Source organism: Culex quinquefasciatus, chromosome 2 (assembly GCF_015732765.1).
Source record: "Culex quinquefasciatus strain JHB chromosome 2, VPISU_Cqui_1.0_pri_paternal, whole genome shotgun sequence".
Taxonomy (NCBI): domain Eukaryota; kingdom Metazoa; phylum Arthropoda; class Insecta; order Diptera; family Culicidae; genus Culex; species Culex quinquefasciatus.
This window is the reverse complement of record NC_051862.1, coordinates 54725597-54741723: the sequence shown is the minus strand read 5'-3', so window position 1 is coordinate 54741723 and position 16127 is coordinate 54725597. Positions and strand designations below refer to the sequence as shown.

Below are 16127 nucleotides of genomic sequence, written 5' to 3'. Positions count from 1 at the left end.
TGCAAATGATTGGAGAAAAGTCGGATGGATAGAGGCAAAAAAAAAATCATGTCCCAAATGAAGTTTCATTTCCGGGCAGTCCCGGACAAACTGTCAGTTTTCCATTACCACCGCGCCGCCACCATTGCCGTTGAGAATAAGAGAGAGAAATTATGAAAAACTCAGTCATGGCCTCTCCTCCGGCGGGGTCGCGTGCGGATGGGTTCCGGTGGACAGTCCGGTGTGGGGACCGAGATGGCCGGGAAGGTTAGGGGACAAATAAAGAAGCAATGATTGTCCCGTCTTTCTCCAGTGATTTGCAGCATCACGCTTTTAATAGATTTATTTTCTTGAGCTGTCAATTGGGAATGTCAATTAGGACATTTTTTCCGCGATTCAGCTTTCAACAGATCAATTCTAATTTAAATTTTATGTGTTAAGTGTCATTGATTCCCGGATAAACAGAACAACAGATCATACAAATACACTTGAAAAATAGTATCTAGTTACGAAAATAATATAATTCCTTTGATTGAATTTTGACTGCTAAATCTTTTGCTATTTGTGCACTGTTTGCGTTAGAGCAGTTCTCTCAGATTTCGGTCATTCGATTTTTTTTTGTATTTTTAAATCCGACTGAAACTTTTTTGTTGCCTTCGGTTTGCCCAAAGAAGCCATTTTGCATCATTAGTTTGTCCATATAATTTTCCATACAAATTTGGCAGCTGTCCATACAAAAATGATGTATGAAAATTCAAAAATCTGTATCTTTTGAAGGAATTTTCTAATCGATTTGGTATCTTCGGCAAAGTTGTAGGTATGGATACGGACTACACTGAAAAAAAATGATACACGGTAATTTTTTTTGCTGATTTTTTATTCACCTTTATGTTACTACTACTGTTACTTTTTTAATATGTTTAGAGGACATCAAATGCCAAGTTTTCAGAAATTTCCAGGTTGTGCAAAAATCTTTGACCGAGTTATGAATTTTTTAATCAATACTGATTTTTTCGAAAAATCGAAATATTGGTCGCAAAACGCAACTCATACCAACCATGTTACCAACATTTCTCAAAAAATAGTCATACTCTATGGAAAATGTAAGAATCTTCTTTCTATAGAGTTCTATACATAAATTACAATTACATTAATTTAGTTGGTAATTAAAAAAAATGAAAATATTTTTTTTTTCAGAGCGTAATGCTCGAGAAATATTGGGCCAATCGTTAAATATGTGATCTCACAAAAAATGCAATTTAGATAAGTGATCAGGCAATTGCATTGATCATTTCCAGCCTGAATTTAAAAAAAATAAAGGTGGTGATGGTAAAATTAATGAAAAATTAGTCAAGGGGATACATACATCGTCGCCATCGTGCTAACTTGTCGTACGTGCATTTTGGGCCAAATTGAGTTAAGAACGCCATTTTGTGCAGCTCACAATGCCTCACCTTTTGACCTTCACAGATCCCCAAAATTCGATTTCAATCCTGAGATATTCCACAAAAACCGAAAAAACTCCGTGCATTTTTGTCACTTTACATATGAAAGTAGTTTCAATCTTGTCGTGCTATCTTGTCACTCCATGAAAATTGATGTAAGTGCGACAAAAGGCCAAAGGGATTTCAGGCCAGGAAAGTCAGGATGCGTTTGTCGCACGTACAAGCTAGACTACCGTAAACATTTGTAATTATAACTCGGGACTCCAGCAACCAACTTCAACCAAACTTTGGGACAATGCACAGAATGGTGAGACAAACAAAACGTGTTTGTTATTGTTTACATTGCGTGCTCTCGTTTTTGAATATTCAAGGTCAAACATTAAAACGCGTTTTTCTCGTAACGTCAAAATGGCGGGTGCGACAAGATAGCACGACGACGTCGACATGTAAATCGGCAAAAATGTCAGAGGTTGGTATGAGCACAAAATTACATTTTTTGTAAATCTGTTTCAGGGCCTTAAAATATAAATTTTCAACTTTTAACAAAACAAATTTGAAGACATTTGATTGTATCTTTGCCGATATATAGCTATTTGAAGTAAGCAGTTTTGAAAAACGGGTGCCACGATATCTCAACACTGCTTCGATCAAATCGGCTCAAAATTTTGGTGAAGACTCGTTAAACCGGTTCCGTGGCATGATGAAGGCCGATTTTCAAAAAGTTTATTTAAAAAATTTTTTTTTTGGGTTTTTCAGGTTAAATATCGCCAATTTTCGATTTTTGTATTTAAAAAAAAACTAAATTTAAAAATCAGGCTTCGTCATGCACACGGGATATGTCTTGGGAGTCTTCACCCCAAATTTTAGCAATTGGGTCCATCACATTTCGAGATTTCGTGGCACCAACTCGGGGATTTCGTGGCATCAACTCGGGGTTTAGAGAAAAACGCCAACAAAGTTTGACAGCCCGCTTTGCGCATGGCAAAACTTCAAACTTAAATCGTCTGTTACTCACTTGAATCATGAAATATCTTCATGAATCTTTCAGGAGTGATTGGAAATCATCTTTTTAGTGGAATTAACAATTTTGCCGTAATATGAAATTTTGAGATTTAGTACATGTATGTAACCCCTCAGGAATTTTTTTATTTTTGGACATATTGATATTTTGACATATTAGACCTAAAAGGGATAAGGTTAAATAATAATTGTAATTAAAATTACATTTACTATTCATTACTATTCATCGATTATTTTTATATGTTTTAGCGGACTAAAATTGCAGAGGCAGAAGGTCTAGGATTGTGCAAATTCTGGTACATTTTTAGGAAAGAAAGATTTTTGGAAAAATCCTAAAAATGATGGTCAAAAATAATGGTTTTATACAAAATTAAATTTGCTATTGAAAATGTCTAAAATCAAAGTGCACTCTTTCAAAGCTATAGGCATTTCATAGTTATATATTTCGATAAAAAAGTGTAGTTTTTTTTTGCAATTTGAACACACCTTATAAATGGAATGAATCATTGGAACAAATACTTCAAAAAGGTTAGAAAATTTCCTACAAATTTCTTTTTTACGTTGCACGGTGGGTAAGAAGGGGATTATTATGCAACTTGCATGCACCTCGGAAATTCTTTCTGGAGGTTGTTGGGTGGACTATTCTGAGTCAGAAAAATCAACTCCCAAAATATTCTGTCGGTGAAAACTGATTTTATCTCGATTTGAAGTTAAAAAACCTAAAATATCACCTAAAAACTCAAAAATACTTCTAAAAACTCGGTCTATCTTTGGACAAAGATGTACATGTTCATCTAGATATCAATTTTTAGTTCACAAAATATATTCCTGACATAGTACGCCTTAAATCGATCCATTACTTGAGTCCCAGCATCATCAAGAGGTGTAAAATATTGTTATTTCTAAAAAAATATTTTTAATTTGCTCTGGTAAATAACCTGTCATGTCTGAATTCAAAAACTTATGCTGTAGCATCGTTGCAAACGAAATGAAGAACAATTTTGCAGAAAAAAGTATGACATTTTATCCATTTACAGTAAAGTTATGTCTATTTTAGTGGGAAAATTTTTGCCAATTTTCAAAATTCTTTGATATTCCTGTTATAAACAGGTACTATGATCATACTCGGAAGGATGTAACACAAAATATAATTTGGCGGTCATTCAGGGGCTGGTTACGGTGGGCATACTAAGCTAAAATTCCAAATATGAGCTTGATTAAACTTAACAGGAGCTGGCCTTTTGCTTTTGAATTTTTAATGAGATTCAACCCGTAGAAAACACTTTTTAATGAGATTTAACTCGTAGAAAACACTTTTTTCAAAAATGTAGATCTTTTAGTCATTTTGGCCACTGAATCGTTTATTTTCAACATCATTGGCGTGTAGGGCAGATCCTTGCGGATGTTTTGGTATATAGAACATTGAATTGAAGCACTCTGGAGCTCTGTACAGGCCTTCAAAATCTGTTTTTTTTTTGTTTAGAAAAACTTCTCAGCAGAAAAGATAAGCGTCGCGCCATTTCATTTTGCTCAAAACTTCAATGTTATATAAATCAAAACATCCGCAAGGATCTGTCCTACACGCCAATGATGTTTAAAATAAACGCCACAGTGGCCAAAGTGACTAAAAGATCTACATTTTTGAAAAAAGTATTTTCTACGAGTTAAATCTCATTAAAAATTCAAAAGCAAAAGGCCAGCTCCTGTTAAGTTTAATCAAGCTCATATTTGGAATTTTAGCTTAGTATGCCCACCGTAACCAGCCCCTGAATGACCGCCAAATTATATTTTTTGTTACATCCTTCCGAGTATGATCATAGTAGCTGTTTATAACAGGAATGAGTTAAATATCAAAGAATTTTGAAAATTGGCAAAAAATTTCCCACTAAAATAGACATAACTTTACTGTAAATGGATAAAATGTCATACTTTTTTCTGCAAAATTGTTCTTCATTTCGTTTGCAACGATGCTACAGCATTAGTTTTTGAATTCAGACATGACAGGTTATTTACCAGAGCAAATTAAAAATATTTTTTTAGAAATAACAATATTTTACACCTCTTGATGATGCTAGGACTCAAGTAATGGATCGATTTAAGGCGTACTATGTCAGGAATATATTTTGTGAACTAAAAATTGATATCTAGATGAAAATGTACATCTTTGTCCAAAGATAGACCGAGTTTTTAGACGTATTTTTGAGTTTTTAGGTGATATTTTAGGTTTTTTAACTTCAAATCGAGATAAAATCAGTTTTCACCGACAGAATATTTTGGGAGTTGATTTTTCTGACTCAGAATAGTCCCCCCAACAACCTCCAGAAAGAATTTCCGAGGTGCATGCAAGTTGCATAATAATCCCCTTCTTACCCACCGTGCGTTGCTGACCCTTTTTTTTTTTTTTTTTTGTAGAGCCTTAATACCACTGCGACCAATTATAGGAATATTGTTGTGTGACTGACCTTTAGTTTATATATTTTATTAAATATGAGTATTTATCAGTGTCTTTTTACAGTTTTTTACAGTAAAAATTGATTCAATAATTACCGAGATAAAAAAAAAAACGAAGTTGACTTTAAAAAATTAAATTGAAGGCATGTTAGAAAAACTCTTTTTCACAAAAAAAAAAAAAAAACTAAAAGTGGCTGTATCTCAACAACCAGTAGTAAAAAAATAAAATTGTGGGAGTTTTTCTCAGCCTTTCGAAATTTTTTTTTCAGAGGTGCTTTTCCTTCATGAAGCTTTTTTTTTAATTCAAAAAACTGAACATTACTGAAAAACATCACTTTGAAATGCCTTTGACTTGACAACGGTGCAATTTTTAAAAAATGTGTAGAGTAATTTTCGCCCGTAAATTTCATCTAAAATTGATTTTTGAAATGTTGCTTGACATTTTTTTTCTAAAATCACGTCAACGGTACTAGATTTTACACCATCCTTAATACCTTCCCGCCCAGAGCAAAATCGAGATTTTTTACGTCCTTGCCATTTATAACTGTTTTTGACCAAATTGGATGAAACTTTAAATGGAGAAGAATTAGTTGAATTCATTTGACAGTTTTTGAGAAATTTCAATTTGAAGTGAAAATATAGTGGTGCTCTAGTCACTAGAGTCTAGTGCAACCAAGGGCGTTCAAGGGTTAAGTCTGACACAAGATATGTAATTTTAAGTCCCTTAAAACATAGTTAAAAAAATAGAAAAGTAAGAAAATATTTATTCTGGAAATTCTGGTACTTTTCTATTCTAATTCGAATCCTCAAGAAATGTGCTTCCGCCTTTCACCGCGCACCCGGGTAATTTGAGCGTGCGCGCAATAAAATTTAATATCGGTTCGATTACAAATTCAAATGACATTGGTGGTGCCGCGAAACAGAATCGAACTGAGAGGAGCAACAAAAAAAAAAGTGGGAAAATTGCTACCTCAATTCGGACGAAACAAGCCGCGAATCCGCGACCTGCGGCCACCGATTCCAGAGAATTTGTTCTATCCGTGCAGCCAGCCAGCCCAGGCAAGCCTGTCTAATTTATGTCCGTCATTAATTTCAACGGCAATATCACGTTTTGCCATCGTCGTCGTCGGTTGTGCGGGAAAACGGAACGGCCAACAGCAGCCAGAAGTACCTAGTCGTTGGTAACCGCGCGGTAGTGAGATAAAACGAATAAATCGTGTCCCATTGCTCAAAGCTCTGTGTATTACACATTCCTAAATTGAAGCTGGGAGGGATGCGGTACGGGATTGGTTGGAATTGGCTCTGTTTAGGTGGACATTTTTTTCTTTGCCCTCGCGGGGATTTCCAGGAAAGAGTTCGTGAGATATAGTGGGATTGTGCATTGTTGAAGGTAGTTTCGAGTTTTGCCCATGAAAATGCGAATCTCCCACAGTGCTATTGAATTTCAGACAAAAAAAGATCGTCCTAAGAGTTCATCCCTTCCCGGTACAGTTCCAATCTTAAGACTAGTCGAAGTACCATGTCTTCGACAGTCCGGATCTAACTAGGAAATCCACTCGTAATACCTAGAGCAAGAACCGCAATCGGGAACACCTCGTTACGCGAAGTGTGACTCACGCTGGGCGCAAACTTCTTCCTAGTGCTCATTAGCAGCGCGCGACCGACCTGAAGTGGTGAGATTACATCAGACAGTCCAGCCATAGGAGGCCCTCCCAAAGGGCACCTCGAGTTCATACCGGCAAACCCTTCGTGCGCTCTACGGGAAGCTTCTTCTTCTTCATTTCGTCTTCTCCGGAAGGGACTCCAAGTGCGGTTGTAAACTGGTTACTGGTGACGATCGTATCATCGTACGCTTAACCAGAAACCAGCTCGCGATTTATTCGTGTTTTGTTCGAGTCCGCGCGTTTGGCGGGGTTACATTGTTGCGGATCTTGGGATGTAAATAACGCTACATCAGCACGCGGAGGTAATTAGGTTCCGGCGGTGGTAGAACTCGGAATAGGTAAAGACTACGCGCGGCAGGGGCGGTTTATGTGGGAACTGGACGAGATACTTCAGATTTCAAGATTTGATTACTTTAATTGGGTGGTAAACGGTTGGCTTTAATGAACCTGGTCATGAACGATGAAACATTTGAAGCTTTTTGAAAGAACAACATCCAGTGATAATCATTCGGTTTGAAGTCAAGTCGGTCAAACTGTATTAACAGCTGATGCACACAAGTTCTCCATCATTCGTGTTATCTTCAGTCAATTCATAAATCTCGATTCGTTAAGTAACGCCCGTGTGGATCAATCGGACCGCGCACTGGACTCACAATCTAGAGGTTGCTGGTTCGAATCCCGAGGTGGGCGCTCTAAAATTTCATGTGTAAATATGGGTATCCGGCGCCGTCGCTCCGTGCCGTACTTCAAACACTTAGGGGAGCCCAGGGCGGCGAAGTCCTTGTAGTTAAATGGAAGACACTAGTGATTGGTACTAGCAATGCTGGCCGACAGCTATTAAGTCAACTTCGTTTTTTTAAGTAACGTATTTCAAGCCATCATGAACCAACTGGAAGAGCTCCACTTTCGCAGTACAACCCTTTGCCCTAACATCGACGTTTTCGTATTTCCGCCAGCACTGCTGCTGCACTGGCGGTGCGCTGAATCTCTCGCGTGAATACCGCGAATAAAAAACGCTGACTTTACGCGATTCCTCACATCGTGTGCTGTGCAGGTTACTGCCGCTGCTGTTGTTCTGCTGACGTTTTGCCCAGCTTCGTGGGGCCCGCCCGGATGATGGCGTGAGTGAATGTGTTTTGGTGCAGCAAGAGAAACGCGAAATAAAAAGCTTGCCAACTATTTTTCCTCGCGTCTTTCATCGCAAACGTCGTCATCGCCAGAATCGATGCTATCGGGAAGAAAGAGCTAGTTTATTTGTTTGTCTTTCATATAAAACTATAACGCCTGGATGGAGAAAAAGAGGGAAGGTCCTGGGGGGGAACTTCTACAGCGTATATGAAGACACATTGTTTGTGCATGTGCTGTTGTTGTTGTTGTTGTGTGTGGCGAACGGACACGGATTCTACGCGGAGCTTTGACAAAAATAAAATCACTTTGATGCTGGTTGGATAGGATAGGAAAAGCGCAGAAAGCAATTATGCTGCATCGTCGGGTTGGCTTCTACTAATATTAAAACAATGACTGATGGGGGAAAGAAATGGCACACATCGCGCTTTGTTGTTCTTTAATACATTTGAGCGAACCTTAACAGAATCACAGAAAAAACTAACTTAATCCACCTATGTGGTTGGAGCCTTCCTCACAACAATGGCTGTACACAAGTTTCATCTATTTTTTAGATCCGGCTTCCAAAAAGTACATCGATATCACTTAAGTGGCCATATCTCGAGACAGGGTTGCCAGATCTACAATGTTTTGGGCTCGTTGGAAAGGTTTTTTGATAACCTAACCAACGTTGGGTTGGATGATGGACCCGGACATAGATTACATACATTTAAGTGAGATCCGGCTTCAAAAAAGTACATCAATATCACTTAAGAGGCCATATCTCGAGACCGGGTTGCCAGATCTTTTAATGTTTTGGACTCGTTGGAAAGGTCTTTTGATAACCTAACCAACAATGGGTCGGATGATGGATCCGGACATAGTTTACATACATTTAAGTGAGATCCGGCTTCAAAAAAGTACATCAATAGCACTTAAGTGGCCATATCTCGATACATGGTTGCCATATCTTCAATATTGTGGACTCGTTGGAAAGATATTTTGATAAGTTAACCGACAATAGGTCGGATGGTGGATCCGGACATAGTTTACATATATTTAAGTGAGATCCGGCTTCCAAAAAGTACATCAATATCACTTAAGTGGTCATATCTCGAGACAGGGTTGCCAGATCTTCAATGTTTTAGACTCGTTGGAAAGGTATTTTGATAACCTAATCAACTTTGGGTCGGATGGTGGATCCAGACATAGTTTACATACATTTAAGTGAGATCCGGCTTCAAAAAAGTACATCAATATCACTTAAGTGGCCATATCTCGATACATGGTTGCCAGATCTTCAATATTGTGGACTCGTTGAAAAGATATTTTGATAAGTTAACCAACAATAGGTCGGATGGTGGATCCAGACATAGTTTACATACATTTAAGTGAGATCCGGTTTCAAAAAAGTACATCAATATCACTTAAGAGGCCACATCTCGAGACAGGGTTGCCAGATCTTCAATGTTTTGGACTTGTTGGAAAGGTCTTTTGATCACCTAATCAACAATGGGTCGGATGGTGGATCCGGACATAGTTTACATACATTTAAGGGAGATCCGGCTTCAAAAAAGTACATCAATCACTTAAGGGGCCATATCTCGAGACAGGGTTGCCAGATCTGCAATGTTTTAGACTCGTTGGAAAGGTCTTTTGATAATCTAACTAACGATGGGTCGGATGATGGACCCGGACATAGTTTACATACATTTAAGTGAGATCCGGCTTCATAAAAGTATATCAATATCACTTAAGTGGCCATATCTCGAGACAGGGTTGCCAGATCTTCAATGTTTTGGACTCGTTGGAAAGGTCTTTTGATAAACTAACCAACGATGGGTCGGATGATGGACCTGGACATAGTTTACATACAGTTAAGTGAGATCCAAATATATGTGAAAACACATTTTTATACATAACTTTTGAACTACTTAACGAAACTTCAATCTGTATAAAACTCGATCTATGGGACCCTAAACCAAGTCGAATGCAACAAGTTCGGGTCAAATCGGTTCAGCCAGTGCCGAGAAACATGAGCTAGTTTGGTGGTCACATACATACATACACACACATACACACACACATACACACACACATACACACACACATACACACAGACATTTGTTCAGTTTTCGATTCTGAGTCGATATGTATACATGAAGGTGGGTCTACGACGTTTTTATACGAAGTTCATTTTTAGAGCAGGATTATAGCCTTACCTCAGTGAGGAAGGCAAAATATGCAACAATCTCTTTTAGAGAGTATTTGTTTTACATTTTCATACATTTGTTGACGAAATTGGTTAAATTAAAAAAAAACATTGATTTCATTGAATTTACGAAAGAAACTCCACACTCATGTGGTTATAAAAAAAGTAGCCACACCTTTCCCTCAAATATGAGCCTGATTGGTTGGAAGCACGATTTATGAGAATCATTTTATCATTGCACATTGATCGCAAAATTAAGTGGAAAATGTATTTTCCGAAAAAATCTGAAGTTTTGCAGCTTCGGTATCTTCAGAAGAATTGTTGCAAATAAAAAAGAACAACTTTTGGTTTGATTTAAAATTAGGGTGGTTCACGATTAGGTTGATTTATTAAATCTAACTTTTCAGGAATATTGTTGAATTCAAGTAACGTTGTCAAAGAAACTAAATTTTTTTCTCGAAATCTACGCCTTTATGACAAAATTTGAGGAAAACATCTGAGCAAACCTTCAAAAATCAGTTTTTTGAACGTAACAACACAGCTAAACAGTAGTGATCCAGCTGCGTGTAAAAGTCCTGGGTGTAAAATAAATATTGCAATATTTTGTGCAATTTTATGTGATTTTACACCCTGAAATATGTAGCCCATCAGTATGGGAAACCTACTTGACCGAAATGGCAAGCTCATATATGCGTTTATCTTTTCCATTTTTACATCGGTCTGATGGCCGAGTGGGCTAAAGCGCCAGTCCTTACTGTGTGTGCTGGGTTTGAATTCCGTCGGTTGCATTTTTTTTTGTGTTTGTAAATATTGTACATGCAGTGTGTAATATTAAGTGCTTATTTTGACGAAGGGGATGTGCATGCTTTTGCATGCGATTTTTCCATCGGATTTTAGAGAAAAGTGTTGTTCGGGGCAATTGAAAAACTATTTTTTTCGACGAGTCTATTTGGGCTGAATGGTTAAAAGTAACAACCATTTTAAGGTGAAAAAGATGCAAATTTAAAACATGAATATCTTAAGCGCTAGATGGCATTCGAAAGAGAAGATCTAGCATTACAAACGCTGACAAAATCTCAGGGGTGTTTTTCTTTAAACTCGAGATATCTGAAAAGTTATATTTTTAATTCGTCTTAATTGTGAACCACCCTATTTGTGTATTTTTTTTGTTTCAGAGTACTAAAAAGGCACTCGAGTTTTAGATGGTGCTAAATTTTGTACCAAAGATAACTGTTTTAAAATACTAACAAAATTAAAAAAATAGAAAAAAATAAAATTATTAAAATCAAATAAAAATAATCGTATGTATAATTTTGTTTACTTTTTTTTATTTTATTTTTTTATTTTTTAATCTGGCTGAAACTTCGGTTTGCCCAAAGAAGTCATTTTGCATAATTAGTTTGTCCACATAATTTCCCATACAAATTTGGCAGCAGTCCATACAAAAATGAAAATTCAAAAATCTGAATCTTATTAAGGAATTTATTGATCGATTTGGTGTCTTCGGCAAAGTTGTAGGTATGGATAAGAACTACACTGAAAAAAAATGTTACATGGTATTTTTTTGTGATTTTGAATTTCACTTTTTGTGACTAAAATTTGATTTGCAAAAATAAAACACTATTTTTATATATGTTTAGGGGACATTGAACGCCAACTTTTCCGAAATTTCCAGAATGTTTCAAAAAATCTTTGACCGAGTTATGCATTTTTGAATCAATACTACTTTTTTTTGAAAAAAATAAATAAATAAATAAAACCCCTGTCTTAAGGCGGTTTCAAAAACACCCAAAAAGCAAAAAAAAAAATGGTTTTATGGACCTTTCCAAAAAAAAAACTCCAGAAGTACTTTAGTGAAATTTTGATAAAGTGTATCGTTTTCAATTTATGGCCATTTTAAGGTAACTTTTTTGAAAATAGTGCGCATTAATTTTTTTAATTAGTGCCCATGTGTTAAATATTTATTATCGCGGACTTTCTTTAATTTAAAACAATGTACACATTTGTCGGTTGTACTTCAACTCTGCTCGTCCAAGGACGAGCTCATCTTTATTAAGCATTTCCATGTCGGTAGATCAAATACCTCCCTAGTATTATAATTGACTACCTATCGACTTTACTTCATTTTACCTCCTAGATTTAGTCATTGCGTTTACCTGTTGACGTACATAAGTTTTTATTGTCTTATATCGCCAAACAGAGATGGTAAATATGGGAAAAGGGCGTGTTGTGGTTCAAGCCACAACACATGTTTGCCCACCTTTGAAAAAAAAAATAACTTAAAAGCTGAGAAAATCCGTTATATTTTGATTTTTTTGAACTTTGTTGATACTACCCTTAGTTGCTGAGATATTGCCATGCAAAGATGCAAGAAAATTGATATTTTCTAAGTCTCAGTTCCGCGACGTCCAACCCACCATATTCTAATATCGATATCTTAGCAACTAATGGTCCGATTTACAATGTTGAATTATGAAACATTTATGAAATTTTCCAATCTATTCGATAATAATATTTTTATTTTTTTTTTGAATTCAAGACTTACATTTCAAAAGGGCATTGTATTGAATGTTCTCTGCTTTTCAAAAATATATTTATCAAAAGTAAACAAACATGGGCACTCATTTAAAAAATGAATAACTGCGACTATTTTCAAAAATAAAAAAAAAAACTTACCTAAAAATTGCTATAACTTGAAAACGGTGCACGTGATTGCAAATTCGATTTTACATCGAAAAATGAAGTTGAAAAAATTTTGCGACCGATATCTTGATTTATTGAAAAAATCAGTATTTATCGAAAAAAATCAGTATTTATTCAAAAATTCATAACTCGGTCAAAGATTGTTCGCACATTCTGGAAATTTCTGAAAAATTGGCATTAAGAAATCTTACATCATAAAAGAGTTTATAACACCTTAAAATTTTACACCTGTCAATTTGACACTATTTTTGACTGTGTATTTTTCCTGAAAAGTACTCATAATAATCTATAACTTTGTCAAAGATCCCAAAACGATCAGCCTTTCTTAAGATATAAAAAAAATGCGAAATATAACGAAAAAAAAAAAATGTTTTTCGTTTAATTGGAGGAAATTATCAAAAAACAGATCGATTAAATTGACCAGCTTAGCTTTTATAGGGTATTGTACATAATCAAGTCCACGCAGTTAAAACAACATTTCCAAACCACTTAGGAAATGTTTTCAGATACAACAAAGAAGATAAACACCATGACACTTTTGCTAGTCCATTGAAGTGGAATGAGTGGATTATTGTTTTGTTTTTCCGGAGCAAAAGCATAAGAAGCCTGCTGCTGGAATAAGATCGAAGTTCTTATCTCAACATAACTCCGGCGTCTCTTGAGGTGAATGTAGCAGTATTTAAAAATAACCTGGGCCTGGTGAAAGAGACAAAGTCCAAGAATCAAGCCGAACGTATTATGTCAGCACAGATTTACTGGAAACAGAGCATTTCTCCAAAATGGTGACAAAAACGACACAGCGCACCCAATCGCGGCTTTTCCCCAGGCCTGATCGAAATACTAATCAGTTCTAGTTCAGCGCCCGCCTAAAACGCGACCGTTTTCGTTCCCAGAAAGCCCAGCCAGCGCTTGTTCCGCGACGACTTGGGGCACATAATGATGTTATACAAGCAATTATAAAAGCTCCGGAGTCCGGAGTGTTTCCGCCGTTCTAAGAAACCTCACCCGGTCGTTCGCCATCATCAAAACAAAGAGAAGAGCTACAAGCTCAACTTTCTCGCGTCACCAAATGGCTTCGCTGTCAACCAGCGGCTAGGACCTGACCCGAAGGCTTCTGGAAAGCAATTTATTTATACGGTTTACTTCCTTCCGTGAGCGAGTCGAGCTTGCCTCCGTGTGTACACGTCAAGCGGACTTGTTTTCTAGAGAAGGAAAGTACCGAAAGTAGTTCAAACCAATCCGGGGCAAAATACTTCCAACTTCTTTATTATTTCACGAAAAATAATTGAGTGAATTAGAGCACGCTTTCGCCGGGCTCTTTTCTCGGGTCCGGGAAAACTGCTGACTCCGGTGTTTTAGGAAAGCTACGGGGGTAAAAAACTCCTTGGAGCAAAAAAAAAAAAAAAAACAACAAAATATGCGAGCGAAAAAAAAGTTTGACGATTTTTCACGAAAACCCCTCCAAACGAGCTACAATTAAGAATCGCTGCTGCTCCATCGGGCATTAGCCGTAGGACGTCGTCGTCGTGACGTCCGGACGGTTCCCGGGATGTGGCGTGGATAGTTTGCTAGGGTTGGTTGACCTGTTTTGAGTCCAAAACATCTATTACAAGAAAATAAAATTATTGAGAACTTTTCGGAATCGTTTCTAATATGTTCCAAAAATAAAAAAATACATCTGATGAAATTTCCAGAATCATGGCAGGTCCAATTCGAGTCAGCTTACCCTACGTAGCGAAAATAGTGATATATTCTACCCTAGAGTGTTGTTATTCGAAGTTCACACAACTCACACCACCATAGCGTTAAGCCCAAACGTGGCGGCTGCACATCGGACGAGGTTTGGGGAAGTCGAGCTTGTTTTTTGGCACGCGCACCCAAGGCCTAACCCCGGGGCGAAACAATCCGGCACTCGCCGCACAATCCATCCCCCCGAACATGGGATTCCCTCGATTGCCAAATTACCCCCAAAGCAGTGTAGAAACTTTTTCTTTGTTTTGCTTTTACCCCGGGAGTAGTTCCAGCTCAGCACACACAGCACAAAACTACTCACAATGGCCTAGTTAACCTAGTTCTGGATGCATCGCGATGACGACTAGGAACGCTTGGGAATAGACGGCACAACTACTAATTTTGTTCCAGCCGGCAGCACCACCACCACCACCACCGAGCCGAGTCATTGACGGCGAAATTGTTTACCCATAGAGTTACTTGCCGAGCGAAACTTTGTTCGGGAGCCAAATTGATGCACATTTTAGTTCGTAAAGTGGTGGGTGGTGTTTGGTGGAAGAAAGCAAAACAATTTGTTTGCTCAGCAATTTAATCAGCTGCGAATCAATAATGCTGCGGAGTACTTGAAGCGAGCAATTGGTGGAGATTTTTCACTTCTGTTTGAAAATATTCTTATTCAAATCAGAACATAATTTCAAAAAGACGTAACTAAGGATGTAAATAACAGAGAATGTTTGCATTGAGTGTAAGCGATCTGCTTGTACACGTCCAATGTTACGTCCGATTGTAGTGTTACCTTAAAAATGATTTCATAAAAACGGTTGAAAACGTTACTAACCCAACTTGCAGGAGATCTGGATGTCATTTGAACTCAACATTACATCACCTAGCCTTACATTCGCACTCCATTGACCATAGCTTATGACAGTGTTGCTAGTTTAAAAAAATGACAGTTTATAGAACGGTATCCAATGATATACATCAAGACGGATCCAGTCTTTCAGGACAACTTTACAACAGACTACACCCAAAGTTAAAGATCGAGAGGATAGTCCTCACGGAAAGAAACGTGAGGAAAGTGCTATTTTGCGAGAGTATAGTCCTCTCGCGTGTTCATTCGTTCCAGAGGCGACTCGTGCCCGAATGAAGTACCTGTTCAATGTTAATTTTTTTTATGCTTTATTATAGAGTTTTTCAGCCGGAGGCTGGTTCAACTCTTTTGGATGATTTGACTTCGTGCTTGAAGTCGACCCGGTTACAATGTTGATATTAATTATAGATCGTAGTAAATTTTTGAATCTTAATGTAAAAAAATGTTTTTGAAGCTTTTTTCTTTTCAATGGCTTTTATTTTTACGTTTTATTATTTTTATACTATTATAATTTTTTGTTTATGCAAAGAATGTATTTTTAAGACTTAATCATTAGCGTGGCGAATGTGGAAAAATAGAGCAAATGCTCTGCCATCCTTATCGAAATTCAAGGGAAGTTATTGAATATTGTACTAAATTTCAAAACTATTCATCAGGACAGAGGCGCCGACTAGTCCAAAATGTTGGGGGGGCACGGTTGTTTTCCGAAATCGTTAGGTGAGAGTGGTGATTTGATGTTTAAGTTTATTGCATATGGGTAATTCTCCGCCAACTCACACAGCAGTTGCCCCGACCCCTCTTCGATTTGCATGAAACTTTGTCCTATGGGGTAACTTTTGTCCCTGATCATGAATCCGAGGTCCGTTTTTTGATATCTCGTGACGGAGGGCGGTACGACCCTTCCATTTTGAACATGCGAAAGAGGTGTTTTTCAATATTTGCAGCCT

General features: G+C 37.3%; 1 protein-coding gene across 2 annotated transcripts in view; it reads left to right on the top strand.

The window, feature by feature from the left end:
• The window catches only part of LOC6051367, a 170572-nt gene that overhangs the window by 66437 nt on the left and 88008 nt on the right, over nucleotides 1–16127 (top strand). The gene's annotated exons all lie outside the window — the stretch shown is intronic.